Genomic DNA, 16,249 nt, shown 5'->3' on the forward strand with positions numbered 1-16,249 from the left:
GACATAGATGTGTAAGGCATGAGTAGTATTCTAAGGCCTAAGTTTTGGAACCATAGCTAAGCACAGTTCTTTACTCTAGGACTTTTCAGAACTTTTAAAATGCGAATGTTCAGTTGGGTTTTTCAAGTGGAGGATTTTCCTGAGACACTCAGTGTTCATGAACCAAATTTGACAGCATGATGGTACAGTGGGAAGTGCATTGTAACGAAGATTTTAAAAGTAAGACTCATGTCCTGATTCTGCCATTTAATTGCAGTGTGGCTTTGAGCAAGCTTCTAACTCTAAAACAAAGACGTTAGATGGGATGATCTAACTTTAGGACAAGATGCTAAAGAATCTTGTACTAGGTTTCTATACTAGGGCTATATGCTATTTTCTTTATTCCTTGGAGGCCTAGCATAGTATCTTACACTTAGTAGGGCTTTGATAAATGTTGATTAAATTGAACATAGCCTTTTAAGTTTTTAAAATTTCTTTCAAATTGGAGATTAGTTGCTTTAGAATGTTATGTAGGTTTCTGCTGTACAACATGAATCAGCCATGAAAGTGAAAGTGAAAGTCAGTCGTGTCCAACTCTCTGCAACCTCGTGGACTGTAGCCTACCAGGCTCCACCGTCCATAGGATTCTCCAGGCAAGAATACTGGAGTGGGTTGCCATTTCCTTCTCCAGGGGATCTTCCTGACTCAGGGATCAAACCCAGGTCTCCTGCATTGCAGGCAGATGCTTTAACCTCTGAGCCACCAGGGAAGACCCTGTGTATCAGCCATAAGTGTACGTATATTACCCCCGTCTAGAACTTCCCTCCTGCCCCTCCCACCCCACCGCTCTAGGCTGTCAGGGAGCACCGGGCTGAGCTCCCTGTTATACAGTAACTTCCCACTGGCTGTCTATTTTACCTGTGGTAATGTTTACATGTTTCCATGCTACTCTCTCCATTTGTCCCACCCACTCCTTCTGCAAGTCTGTTCTCTACATCTGCGCCTTTTAATTTTTAAGAATCATTAATCCAGCTAACTTTTTACTAGCTGCATTGTTTTGAACAAATCATTTATTCTCTCCCAACTTCAGTTTCCTCACTTATAACATTTAGGCATTTGTCTATTGGATTTCAAGGCTTTCTTACTGTTAGTAATATTATTAATATTCCTGTAGCAGATGTAGCCTTTTCAAATGAAACCTCACACAGAAGTCCAGTGTGTAAATCAAATTAAAAGTGGAGCTGCCCTGGTTCAGTGTCTGGAGACTCCACTAGTTGTCTCCACCCAGCCCAACCTGAACTGATTTCTTTCCCCCTGCTCTTCAGGAGTGTCTGAGGAACCCCTAGAGCTCCTTTGAGCAATACTGATTTAATAATCCCTGAAGCTTCTCTTGGATCAAACATCTTATATCTTTTTCTGGGAAAATATACAATTCTTATTCCCAAGATTAATACGCTTTAGAGAACATCAAATGTAATCAAACCCTCTCCCTACTTGTAAAAACTTTGCCCTGTCATGAACCACAGTCTGAAAAAAATGCAACAAAAATCAAGCAAGTATAAAAACTAAAAATGATAAATCCCATCTTGGCTTAAATAATATTTTTGAAAAATCTAAAAGGATATTTTTATTTCATTATGTATAAATGATCAGAAATCCATAAGAACTCTATCCTTGGAATAATCTTTATGCCAAAATTGAAAAAATTGTTGTACTTTATCATGGTTTAGTAGTCCCTCATTATTATAATTCATATAACCAAGAGCAGAAATAGAGATTTATAAAACCAGAAGTGGAAGTCAGTTTTTTAATTATCAATGCATATCAGGATGGCTGAAAATTTAGCTCAGCATTTCCATTAATATCTGACGAAATGCTGGTGAAAATATCTATTTCAGGGGAAAATAGCTAGTGAGAAATCACTAGGAAATATCTCAGTGACATTTTTACAAGAGACCTTAGGGCCTTTTTGTGGATGCATATTTTAAAAAACGAAAAGATAAACAAGACTAGACTCTGTCTGAATCAGCCGCTTGGAAGAAGACAACTCTGTGGGATTCAGGGGTGATTGTCCCTGTCTGCAGTGGAGAGAAGCCCCGATTAAAACCAAGGACCCCAGGCTGTCTGACTCCACCCCCACCTCCCACCCGAGCGGTGGGAACCCTGTGTTGTTTATGTATCTCTGCTTTCCTCCCTCTAGATAAAGCAGAGTTGAGGCAGGGCTGGTTATGTCACTGAAGAAATCAACTTATCCAGCCCAGTTTTCCCACATGCAAATGACATATTTATGTTAGGAGCTTGTTGCTTTAGAAAACAACTGGCCCAGTGATTAGCAGATGATATTTTTATATGAAATTTTGCACCAGCTACACTTGTGGACTGAGCTACAACATACCCAGAGAGGGGCATTATTACCAAGTCACTGTGGTATCCTGGGGAGACAGCTTATTCTACAGGTTATGATCCTGGCGTTGTGTTTAAAATCTTAGACATAGGAAAAGAGTGAACACAAAGGATTCAGATGCCTCCAAAGTGAGGGACAGGCAAAAACCCAAGCCCACCTAGGTCTGAGATTAAGGGGAAAAGGCAAAGTGGTTAATTTAAGAAAACCAGACCATGCATTTGTCAATTTTAATCTGGTATGCAAAAAAAAAAAAAAGAGAGAGAGACATAAATAAAATCTGGAGATTATCTTTTGTGCTAAAGAGGCAATGTGTTAAAGTGCTTTTTGAGAATAATATGTGGAAATTAGAATAGAAGAAGGGAAGGTAGGAATCTTTATTAAATTGTCTCCATGTCTTACTCAGTTTTGGTAAGTGTCCATTTCTGGGCTTCGTAACTTGAGAGAAACAGAAGACGTGGAGGGTTTTCAAAAGTAATTAAAAGTGTGGAAAATTAACGTTTAAAAAAAAGGATTAAGGAAATGGGCATGAATTTAAAGGAAAGGAAAGGGACTTCCCTGGCAGTCCAGTGGTTAAGACTTCAGCTTTCAGTGCAGGGGGTGTGGGTTCGATCCCTGGTTGGGGGACTAAGATCCCATATGCCTTGGGGCATGGCCAAAGAAAAAACAAAATATTAAAATAAAGGAAAGGAAAAGCCCTTTGAACTTGAGCATATTTAAATAATTTTAATGACTTCATTTTGGCTTCTCTACAGATTATTTTATAGAGAATTTCTGTTCAATAGACGATCACTAATGTGTTACAATACTTTTACAACCAAAGTGTGAGTAACCAAACACAGCAAATGAATTAAAGTAAGTTCCAGATGTACCAACTATAGTTTGGCATTAATTATTTGTGTAGAACATGGAATTTGCAACCTGTAGTTGATGAGCATTAAAGTATGTTTATACCATGGTATCTGATAGTTGGATCTGCTCTTCTAGAGTTATATTGTGTTCAGATACTGTATCAGGTTAACTTCTCCATGTGTTAGTATCAATTGACAACAGACCAATAGAAAAATAATTCAGAAATTTACTTTAAAAAATCTGTATAACATGTTAGAAACAACCCAGCTCTAAGAATTAGTTAGATGAAGCAACATCCAACAGAACTAAAATTAGTTTTCTATGACTTATGCAATACAGCCAAGAAGGGTGGAAGATGCTCTACACAGATAAAGTTCTAGGTATGAATCTTGGTTCTTGATCCTTGGCCTTGAACAAGGTGCTCAAAATTCTCTGAACCCTAGAATTATCATCTATATAGTAAGAATCACAATGTAAATCCATGAAATTTTTCTTGGTAAATGAGATGAAACTTCTCATAGGATTGATGCAAGAATTAAATGAATTAATTCACAAAAAGTATTTCAACAGTGCCTGGCAGATAAATATTAGACAATAAATATAATAATAATAAATATCAGGCATTATTATTATCATCATTGGAGAAGGAAATGGCAACTCACTCCAGTACTCTTGCCTGGAGAATCCCATGGAGGGAGGAGCCTGGTAGGCTACAGTCCATGGGGTCGCAAAGAGTCGGACACAGCTGAGAGACTTCACTTTCACTTTATTATCATATGAGAAAGACTTTAACACAATGCCCAGCACATAGTAGAAACTCAGAAGTACTAGTTAAATCTAAATCTAATAGAATAGATGTTAAAAAGTAGAGGGATTCTTTAACCTAGAAATGTAAGTATTAAAGGGAATACATTAAAATGTATTCCATAGCATACCTTTGCCTGCTGGGACTGTTGTCATTGAGGATAATGTGCCAGTCCAGTCTGACTCTGGTACCCTGGGTGGAGGAACCTGACTCCATTTGATTTTACTCCCACAGGAAGGATGACCATTCTCAAGCATTGCTATGATAGATCACCTTAGGACATTGGTCTCTGAGGATGGCAGACTGAAACTTCCAGTGTGGGTTTTACAAGAACTCCTTGCAAGCTGACTTCAGTGGATACTTTTCAAGTACAGACAGGCAACTAACATTTGGGCAGCCTACCTCTCTGTCTAGCTAGATATAAGATGAGCTTTTGAATCTAAATATATTAAGAAGAAGGGAAAGGAACAATGGATATATAAAAAGCCTTCCTCTAAAAAAAAGAGGAATTTGAGGTTAAAGATACTGAAACATGGTAATCAGCAAACCTAAGAAATGACTCCAAAAAAATTTCCCTAGTCCTGATTCATAACTCAAGTGGTTATTTTAACCATGGATCTCCATTATATCAAATATTTATCTTATTTTGGAATAAAAGATTAAGATTGGTATTAAAAAGATAAAAAAAAGAAAGAATAGGACAGTGAATTCATGACCTTTCTGCAGAAATGCTAATCACTTTAATAACATTTGAGAAATAGCAAGCAGAGATCATCAGAACAATCAGTGAGGAAAATAAATCAACAAAGGAAGTTGCTCCTTTAACCCTGTACCCAGAATTGGACAAAAGTCACATTTAAGAATTGTTTCCAAAGTGCCATGGCCATCCTTGCAGAAAGCCAGGGGAAGGAAGGGGCAGCAAAAATTGTAGCTGGTGTCTGTGGGTTTCCAATCTGTAACACAGAGTTTCTTTTGCCACACCTTAGGATTAACCTTCACCAATGTGGAGAGTAATGCCTGTATGTATTTTTAAGCTTCCTACTCCCACAATCCTAATAAAAAGAACCACGCCAAAGAGTCAGAACAAACAGCAGATAACTGGAAGCACTCCCGTCAATCATTTGCATTCTGGTTGGCTTCCAGGTCTTGTCTAGGTCATATTATGACTCCTTTATTAGTGTTTTAGGTCACCAGGAGACAGGCAAGTGCATCCTATATCAGGAAGTGGAGTGAGCCCCGGGAGTGAGATATTTGGCTTTAGTAGGCATGGTGGCTGTGACTCGGAAATCCAGGGAAATGAGTTAAGCTCAGTCAGACTCCAGGCGCCGCGCTGCCTCCCAGCAGATAGAATGAAGTAGAATAATAGAAGCTTTCCTGCCATTCTCCACATTAGGCTGAATTCCGGTCAGCCCTTCCAGTTGAGTTTCTGGAGGCTGTTTTCTATTCAGCCCCCAGGCTGCAGGCTGTAATTCACAAGAAGGGGCTCCAGGGAAAGGCTGGCCCCAAGTTCAGGCGGGATGGTGCCAGGGGAGCCCTCCTGCAGGAAGACAGATTAAGGGGCAAGTGTGCCCATTTGGTGGGTGAGGGTGAAATTTAGTGCCTACTTTAGGCTCCAGAGAAACGACTGCCTGGCTGACTGAGACCTGGCAACACACACAAGCTTGAATACTTACATTTCCACCCTCTCCCTTACACAGTGACTAACCACATCTGCTTAACTCTAATGGAGAAGGAAAGAAAGGCAGCCGGGCCATCTCCTCCACCCACTGGGGACTCCATGTCCTGGTAAGATAAGCTCTTAGCTCGCCTGGTACAAGCCAGGCTCATTCTTTTCACAACACCATTCCTATTTAAGGTCCTAAAACTTCAGATGACCTCACTGCCACATGAATCAGTCGCCTGAAAACTTTTCCTTTATGGTATGATAGTAAAATGCAGTTGTCAAGGGAAATGGAAAAGCTAGCAAAAGTCAGTTCAAAAAGAAGCTTTCCATTTCTGTAAACTGATAAAAGTAAATATCACAAAGGCAAAGTTGCCTGGATTACTACCTTCTCACGTCTAAGAATTCCATATTCACCAGTAAAATATTCAACATGCAGAAGGTTGAGATGGGATGCTGCACTGTGATATTTTCAGTGCCAGACTTTATACAAATGTTCGTATGTTTGGTTTCGATGCTGCAAAAGATAAATGACTTTAAGCTAAGGAAACTGTTCAAGAGAAAGCAGGAAGGGCTTGTGACCAATGCTCACTTGGCCCTTTACCTCTTGTCTGCTTTGCCTGCGTGTGCATTTTTATTTTTATTTTTTTGTAAGTAAGCACTGACTATTTCTGTTCAGACTCTTTAGTTTTCAGAAGCTTAAATATAGTCCTTTTTAAAACAAAAAAGGAAGAAAAAAGAATTTTTTTTGTTGTTAGTCAGCCTTTTTTTAAGAGGTGTTTCATCAGCCTCCTCTCTCTCTCTGTGGTGTTTCTCTGCTGTTCTCAGTAGTATGAGGTTCTATGCTGGCTGGCAGGATGCTCACTTGTTAGCTGAATAGAGTTAATCCACAAACATTGATCAATATAGGTTTTATTTATTTCTTGGGAAATCCAAAATGCCATCCAGAGAGCCTTGGTCAGGTAGGAAAACTAATAGAGCTATATAGTTCACAAATCAAGACAAGAGGGCCATCACATCGGCAAGATTTATTGATAGGAGCCTTACAAATGAAAGCGAGTTCTCCAAAGTTATCTCAGACAAACTGGCAACCTCGGAAACCCTTTGCTTATTTTCAGTTGACATCACTAGTTGGCTTATAAGGACAGAGCAGTGATAGAGAAGGGAATGGATGCATACCTCTTGCAGGGATAAGCTTACTTGCCCTCTGAAAATCTCAGGGACTAGCAAGGTGACTGACATAAGGGAGGTGCTCAGCAAAGATCTATTGAATGCCTGCTGAATGGAGAAGCTGACTAAGGCCATGACCATACATCAATAATATTTAAAAGAAACAGCAAATGCTGAAATAAATGCACAGTTTACCTTTGCAGCTATGGGAGACGATCAAGACTACATGATCTTCAAGGCCACTTCTGGTGCTAAAATTCTGCATTGTTTTTTAGACACAGTAGACTGCATTTTCTCCCCACCATGAGAGAGAGCTGAGCATTTTGGGATCTTCTTTGGAGGACTTTGAGAGAGGCCAATCCTTGAGAAGATGGTATTAAGTTTCCTATTGGTAGGATTTGGAAGGGCATGAGCATGTTGTTTTCCTGATACAGCAGGGCTTACTGAGTCAAGAGCTTGTTGTGAAGTCATCCTAAAGAGACTGCACGCACGCATGATGAGAAACCTTGTCTGGGGGCCCGTTTATGTCTGCATGTGCTACGGGCGTGGGGGTGGCTGTGGCATCGTGTGCGAGTGCTGGATGAAAGAGGTTTCAGAACTCGCTCCCAGCGTCTAGAGACATCCATTGTGGACACAGATCTCAAGCCAGGGGACAGTGCAGAGTGTGTGGTCTGGCCTCCTGAGTGATCAGGCCCACAGTGCATGCACAGCCCCCAGCAACCTGCCAGCCCAGGGCTCTCACTTTGTCACACTCCAAAATTGTGACTATGGAGGGCTGAAAGCTCTGACATTTGGTCAAGTACTCATTTCTGCTCATTTAAAACTAAGTCAGGTAAATAAAATATAACTTCTTGAGTAGGGCCAGGGCTGTGGAGGGGCAGACAGGCAGGCAGGGGGGAATCTTTCTAATGACCTGAAAATCCACAAGGCATTCTGGACATCAAACATCAATTACAAAGTCCCACTTTGATGAGCTAAGAGTAAGCGAATCCGAACCAGATGGATTAAATTCCCCTTGAAATACACCCATGTTTAAAAATTAAGAGAAGTAGTGCTAGACACACTACACTGTTTCAAATGCTCTGGCGAGCATTCAGAATCACTAGAGAAAAAAAAAATTCACTAGAGATATTTGACAGTTAAATGACTGTCCACCCACCTCTAGATCCTATTTTGGCTGTCTAAATAGCTGGTGAGAATTTTGTGTGTATGAAATATAGAAATGTTTATGGAATCTCAAGAGTGGGCAAAAGAGGAAAAATTCTTTCAATGTGTATTTTATTTACTTAGGTAAATAAGTTAACATGAAATTTCATAGAGAGTGTTTATTAAGCTACAGTGGATAGAAAAGAACAGTTGCATATGTGTGCATACAGACTGGCCCAGGCACTTAATTAAAGACACTTGATCATGTTTGACAGGTCTGAATAGGTACTTAAAATGCGCGCACACACGCCAAGGCATCTACATGTCCATGTGATGCGTCCTGACCCTGAAGTGTTGATCAGCCCTTCAGAGAGTTGCTTTTCTTAGTGATTACTCATTGACACATGACCCTCCACACGAGCTGGCTGCTCCGCTTGTGACAGCAGGCACGGCTGAACTGCAGGCGCTTCTCAAGCCTGATCCTGGCATCTCAGGACCCTCTGGCTTCCACGCACAGGCTGTGAATAAACAAACAAGGGGTTCCAATTTTATGCCTAGTAGCCTTGGTCGTGTTCCTGCAACAGAGTTTGCTGTGTGTATTTACTCACAAGGCTCCCTTGGGAATGTCTGAGCCAAAGGTTTTAGATTCCCAGACAGTCCCTAAAGAGATAGTGATTCTTGCCTTATTAGTCCTATGCATAAAATGGTAGTTTATATACATGAGGATGATACCAAAAGTACAGGCAACAAAATAAAAAAATAAGTAAACTAGACTTCATTAAAATTAAAATGACGTTGGATCAAAGGGCACAATCAACAGAGCACAAAGGCAATCCAGAGAGTGGGAGAAAGTATTTGTAAAACATATATCTGATAAGAAGCAAATATCAAAATATATATAAAGAACTTCTACAACTCAACAAAAAAAGAAACCCAAACAATCTGATTTAAAAATGAACAAAGGACTTGAGAAGACATTTCTTTGAAGAAGATATACAAATGGCCCCAAAACACATGAAAAGATGCTCAACATCATTAATCAGTAGGAAAATGAAAATCAAAACCACACTGAGATGGTTCATTAGCCATCCTAGTCATACTCATTAGGACAGCTACTAGCAACAAAACCAGAAAATAAAAACAAATGTTAGTGACAATGTAGAGAAATCTGAACCCTTGTGAACTCTTGCTGGGAATGTAAAATATTAATGGTATGGAAAACAGCATGGCAGTTTCTCAAAAACTTAAAAACAGAATGATCATATGACCAGTAATTCTATTTCTGGTTATATACCCCAAAGAATTGAAAATAGTCCTCAAAGAAATATTTTTATGCCTATCTTCATAGCAACATTATTCGCAATAGTCAAAAGAGGAAGCAATGCAAGTATTCATTGACAAATAAATGAACAAACAAAATGTGGTAAGTGTACACAATGGAATATTATTTGGTCTTAAAAAAGAAGGAAATTCTGACCCCTGATACAACATGGATGAACATGTTAAGGACATTATGCTAAGGGGAATAAGCCAGTCAAAAAAAGGACAAACACACCATGGTTACTCATGGGATGTATTTAGAGTAGACTGTTCACAGAGATAGAAAGTAGAATGGTAACTGGCAGGGACTGGAAGAGAGGAAAACCAGAAGTTTTTTATGCGTGCAGAGTTTCAGTTTTACAAGGTAAAAAGTTCTGGAGATGGATTGTGCAGCAATGTGAATTATTTTAACACTACTGAACTGCACACTTAGAAATGGCTAAGATGAATATTACTCAGCCATGAAAAAGAAGGAATCTGAGTCAGTTTTTCTAGTGAGGTGGATGAACCTAGAGCCTGTTACACAGAGTGAAGTAAGTCAAAAAGAGAAAAACAAATATCGTATATGGGTGCATATATACGGAGTCTAGAAAAATGGCACTGATGGGCAGCAGTAGAAAGGCAGCCAGAGAACTTGTGGACACAGCTGGGGAAGGAAAGGGTGGGACGGATTCACACCATCTGCAAAATAGGTAGCCAGTGGGGATTTGCTGTATGACACAGGGAGCTCAACCCACGGCTCTGGACAACCCAGAGGGGTGGGAGGTGGGAGGGAAGTTCAAGAGGGGAGGACGTATGTATACCTATGGCAGATTCGTGTTGCTGTATGGCAGAAACCAACACAACGTTGTAAAGCAATCATCCTCAATTAAAATACATAAAATTTTTAAAACGACTAAGATGGTGACTTTTATGTGTGTGTACTCAGCCACTCAGTTGTGTTGGACTCTTTGTGACCCCATGGACTGTGGCCTGCCAGACTCCTCTGTCCAGGGGATTTTCCAGGCAAGAATACTGAATGGGTTGCCATTTCCTCCTCCAGGGGGATCTTCCCCACCTAGGGATCAAACCTGTGTCTCCTGTGTCTCCTGCATTGGCAGGTGGGTTCTCTACCACTGAGCCACCTGGGAAGCCCATATTTTGTGTATTCTGCTGCAATTTAAAAAAAAAAATCAGTTTATTTGAGAGGCAAATTTTTTATTTATCTATTTTTAATTGAAGGATAATTGCTTTACAGTACTGTGTTGGTTTTTACCAAACATCAACATGAATCAGCCATAGGTTTACCCATGTCCCCTCCCACCTCCCTCCCCATCCCACCCCTCTAGGTTGTTACAGAGCCCTGGATTGAGTTCCCTGAGTCATACAGCAAATTCCCATTGGCTATCTATTTTACATATGATAATGCGTGTTTCCACGTTACTCTCTCCATACATCTCACCCTCAATTTGAGAGGGAAATTTGAACAGAGCTTTAAAAACAGACTTTTAGTCCATCATGAAGAGACTCTAGCATCATGGGATGTCTTTACTCAAAATGGATGATTCTCAAAGAATGTTAACCTTTTAATATCAAGAAATAATATTGAAGGTAGAATTAAATTGCTGGGTTTTTTTGTGTGTGTGCCACACATATGTGGCAAGAAACAAATACAGTTCAGGAATCAGAAATTATATAGAGTTCAAATGTTAGAAATTGGGGGAAAGGGAATTTACATTTACTACCTTAAACCTCCGAAATCCTATCAGTAAGTATCGGCTTCAGGCTACAGGTATGACTGCTCTAGGAGGTAAGTCCCTTGGCCAAAGTCACACAGGTGATCAGTTGTGGAAACAGGACTTGGACCCAGGGCCTCTATTGCTACGGTGCATTATAACCAAGAAGAGAGGCAGGCCTAGAACTCTGGACAGTAACGGAGGCTGACATTTATGAACATGTCAGTAATGTAACTGACAGATGAGCAACTGTGACTTGCAGCTGGAGAGACCAAAGATACACACTAGAGTCAATTTATCAAGAGCCATCCATGAGGTGCTATGAGGCACGGTCAGTGCATGCTGACTAAAGCCAGGGCTGAAGCTGTGGTCCTCTGTCTAGCTGCTCCTCTGAAGTCTGATCTACTTTGGCTGAGATTCCCCTGGGACTCAGTCAGAGTCAGATAACCAGAAATAGTGATCAGCATGTAGGCTCTGGAGCCAGATTGCTGGGTTCAGATTCTGTCTCTGACTGTAGCTGTGTGATTCAGGGCAAATTATTTAACTTCCCTGTGCATTCTTCCTCATCTACAAAATGGGGATTATAAAAGCACCTTGCTCATAAATGATTTGAAGAGTAAATGAATCAATGCACATAATGTACTGAAATAGTTCCTGGGGCTTCCCCGGTGGCTCAGATGGTAAAGAATCTGCTTGCAATGCAGGAGACCCAGGTTCAATACCTGGGTTGGGAAGATCCCCTGAAGAAGGATATGTAACCCACTCCAGTATTCTTCCCTGAAGAATTCCATGGATAGAGGAGCCTTGAGGGCTACAGTCCATGGGGTCGCAAAAGTTGGACACGACTGAGTGACTAACATTTCCATCTCCTAACACACAGCAAATCCTTGTTAAATATTATTCTCTACCAATTGTTAGGGTTTCCCTGGTGGCTCAGTGGTAAAGAATTCCCCTGCCAGTGCAGGAGACACAGGTCTGATCCCTGGGTCAGGAAGATCCTGTGGAGAAGGAAATGGCAACCCACTCCAGTATCCTTGCCTCGGAAATCTCATGGACAGAGGAGCCTGGCGAGCTACAGACCATGGGGTCACAAAAGAGTCAGACACAACTCAGTGACTTATAAACCAATTGTTAGAGACATATCACGCATCAGACGTGGTACCTAGGAAATACTCTTTTTTTTGTGGTTTCTAGTAATTCAAATGTATCTACACCAACAGAACAAATATGTTTATTGTATAAATTATACATATAAAGTTCTACAGCCTGAAGAAACAAAAGAAAACAAAGACATAGTATATGAACAACTTTTAAACATGTCTACACATAAAAGCATGTTCCTAAACTTAAGCATGTTACTCAACTCTGTTGCAGTAGTCTTCCTCAGCATTAAAAACTTTTGCCTGACTTATTATATCAGTTTGTCTCTGAAAAGCTACAGCAGGTTGCCCAGAATTTCAAAAGAAAGAAAGAAAAGGAAGTTGCTCAGTCATGTCCGACTCTTTGTGGGCCCATGGACTGTAGCCCACCAGGCTCCTCTGTCCATGGGATTCCCCAGGCTGGAGTGGGTTGCCATTTCCTTCTCCAGTGTATCTTCCCCACCCAGGGATCGAACGTAGATCTCCTGCATTTCAGGCAGATTCTTTACTGTCTGAGCCACTTGGGAAGCCCATAGTTCGTGGCTTATTCCAGGTATACATGGAAGTGAGCTTAGGTTCTATTTACTCTTGGCCAGGTGATTTTGCATATCTTTTCCCTGAGAGACATGATAAATGATTAAATGATGAGAAAGATCTTTGGTGGCTGCCCTCCTCCTTTCCCATCCTCACTGCCACATTTCTTTTCATGAGGAGAAGGCAGTAAAGTCACCCAAGTAAACTTTGGGTTATAAACAACCCACTAATCAAGCCCTTTGTGGGGGGTGGTTGTATGTTGTGTGTGTGATCAGCTTACATTTACAGTAATGTAAATTGTCTACCAAGAGAAGGTAAGCATTCTGGGAGTAGAGATATGATTATGATTTTTTCACTGGCCTCTGAATTCTATGTTATTATTTTTTATTAAAAAAAATCATGTTTTGAGCCCTTATCATGTCCCAGATGGTATACTAGGGATTTTATAAATATTAATAATATGGTATGTAACACATCTGGAGGAGGGCATGGCAACCTAGTCCAATATTCTTGCCTGGAGAATCCCAGGTGGGCTACAGTCCATAGGGTCACAAACAGTCGGACGCAACTGAAGTGACTTAGCATATGTAACACAATAACACTGTAAAAGAGGTTTGATTACTTCCATTTACAGTTGGAGAGACTAAAGCTTGCAGACTTAAATGACACAGCTGGTAAGTTTTGGAATCACTGGGCCAAAGATCTGATGCTAAAAATGAACTCTCAACCTATATGCTCTACCATTTCTCATTTATATTCTACAATCATTGACAGGACTTAAAATGGGTTCAGAAAGCAGATAATCAGTTATCAAAGTCTGTATAACCAAAACTGTAATTATCCTAAGAAAAAATTCTCAAAGAAGATAAAATGCCATCTTAGATATCTGAAGTTAGAGCAGAGAAACAATAGAATTGGAAGGGGTCTTTGGAGCCACTGAACTAGGTTTCCATTGCAAGAAACTCAGAAGACTGTTTGCCAAGCTTTTGCATGAATACATCCAGCAGTGTGAAACTCAGCACCACATGCAGAAGCTGACACTCCTGTCAGACAGCTGGGATAGCTGGAAAGTGCTTGCAACTTCTTTATTATTATTTTATTATTGACTGTGCTGGGTCTTCGTTGCTGCGCGCGGGCTTTCTGTAGTTGCGGCAGGCAGGGGCTACTCTCTGGTTGCGGAGCACAGGCTTCTCACTGTGGTGGCTTCTCTTGTTGCGGAGCACAGGCTCTAGGCACACAGGCTTCAGTAGTTGCAATGCATGGGCTTAGCTGCTCCAAGGCATGTGGAATCTTCCCAGACCAGGGATAGAACCCATGTCTTCTGCATCAGCAGGCAGGTTCTTAACCACTGGGCCACCTGGGAAGTCTTCTTGTTACTTCACATAAATCTGCTTTCCAGTGTCTTCCTTCCACTTTTTCTGGGTCTGCTAGTGGTAGAATAATCTAATCTCTGCTCCACAAGATAATCCCAATTTTTCAGGTATACTTTGGTCTCTATGGGCTTCCCTGGTGGCTTAGATGGTAAAGCATCCGCCTGCAATGCAGGAGACCTGGGTTCGATTCCTGGGTCGGGAAGATCTCCTGGAGAAGGAAATGGCAATCCACTCCAGCACTCTTGCCTGGATAATCCCATGGATGGAGGAGCCTGATAGGCTACAGTCCCTGGGGTCGCAAAGAGTCGGACGGACACGACTTCACTTTCACTTTTGGTCTCTCAGTGTGACTCAAACACAAATTATTCCTGGCATAGTTGGAGGCAGCATAGTGTAGAGGAAAGAGCATAGATGCTACAGTCAGAAAGTCTGTTCAAATTCTGACTCAGTCATCTGCTACTTCTGAGATCCTAAGGAAGTTACCTGACATCAGTTTCCATATCTGCATAAAAATTTTATAGGACATTTCTAAGGGTTAGGATGAGATGACAGATATAAAATGGTAGGCACTCAATAAAGATCAGCAATTATTATAAATTAATCTTTTCTCTGGTGAAGGGTACAAGTGTTTTGCTACCCTTAAGTAGGTTCATCTCAGACCGCTGATTAAACCAAAGCCTTCATTAGAGCATAGCACAAGGGCGAGTGACCTTTCGTGCATTTAAGTAGTACAACAAGAGAAAGTTTTTCAGCCAGCTATTAGTGGTTATGTGTGTTATTGTTGGTGTTATTCTGTGCAGATGTGCACGTGCGTGTATGTAGGTTCTGCAGATACATCTAACCACCTTATTTTGGCTACCCAAGCTATATGCATCAATATAGCTCAAGTGTCCAAACAAGCTGGTATCCTGGGATACTAGGGTCTTAGGTAGGTACATGGCTTAGATGACTTAAGATCAAGTTCTTAAACTTCCTGATAATCTGAAATCTCTCCTTAAAGAATTTCAGGGAATATCTGACTTCTGTGTAATTCTACTGGTTTAGGAAGAGTTGAATTGGTAGTCAGGTCATAAGGCCAGCTTTACAGAGTAAAGTTTTCTTCAGACAGACATCTTCCCTTCCTTGTTAGCTCAGTGCATGGACTATGGAAGACTGGTTCAGAATTGGGAAAGGAGTATGTCAAGGCTGTATATTGTCACCCTGCTTGTTTAACTTATATGCAGAATACATCATGCGAAATGCTGGGCCAGATGAAGCCCGGCATTTCCTAGTCCACCTTACCGTAATGAATGCAGTTGGGATGAAAACATCTAGTTCTTTCCAAACTGCTTTTATTTCTTCTTCCATAGTGCGTGCTAAGTTGCTCTAGTTGTGTTCAACTCTTTGTGACCCTATGGGACCACAGGCCACCAGACTCCTCTGTCCATGGGATTCTCAAGGCAAGAATATTGGAGTGAGTTGCCATGTTCTCTTCCATAGTTCAGTCCAGTTCAGTCGCTCAGTCATGTCTGACTCTTTGTGACCCCATGGACTGCAGCATGCCAGGCCTCCCTGTCCATCACCAACTCCTGGAGCTTACTCAAACTCATGTCCATTGAGTTGGTGATGCCATCCAACCATCTCAGCCTCTGTCGCCCCCTTCTCCTCCTACCTTCAATCTTTCCCAGCATCAGGGTCTTTTCTAATGAGTCAGCCCTTTGCATCAGGTTGCCAAGTATTAGACTTTCAGCTTCAGCATCAGTCCTTCCAATGAATGTTCGGGATTGATTTCCTTTAGGATTGACTGATTTGATCTCCTTGAAGTCCAACAGACTCTCAAGAGTCTTCTCCAACATCACAATTCAAAAGCATCAATTCTTCGCTGCTCAGCTTTCTTTGTCAGCAAAGTAATGTCTCTGCTTTTTAATAGGCTGTCTAGGTTGGTCATAGCTTTTCTTCTGAGGAGCAAGTGTCTTTTAATTTCATGGCTACAGTGACCATCTACAGTGATTTTGGAGCCCAAGAAAAGAAAGTCTGTCACTGTTTTCACTGTTTCCCCATCTATTTGCCATGCAGTGATGGGACTGGATGCCATGATCTTTGTTTTTTGAATGTTGAGTTTTAAGCCAGCTTTCTCACTCTCCTCTTTCACTTTCATCAAGAGGCTCTTTAGTTT

This window comes from Bos javanicus, chromosome 9 (assembly GCF_032452875.1).
Source record: "Bos javanicus breed banteng chromosome 9, ARS-OSU_banteng_1.0, whole genome shotgun sequence".
Lineage (NCBI taxonomy): Eukaryota > Metazoa > Chordata > Mammalia > Artiodactyla > Bovidae > Bos > Bos javanicus.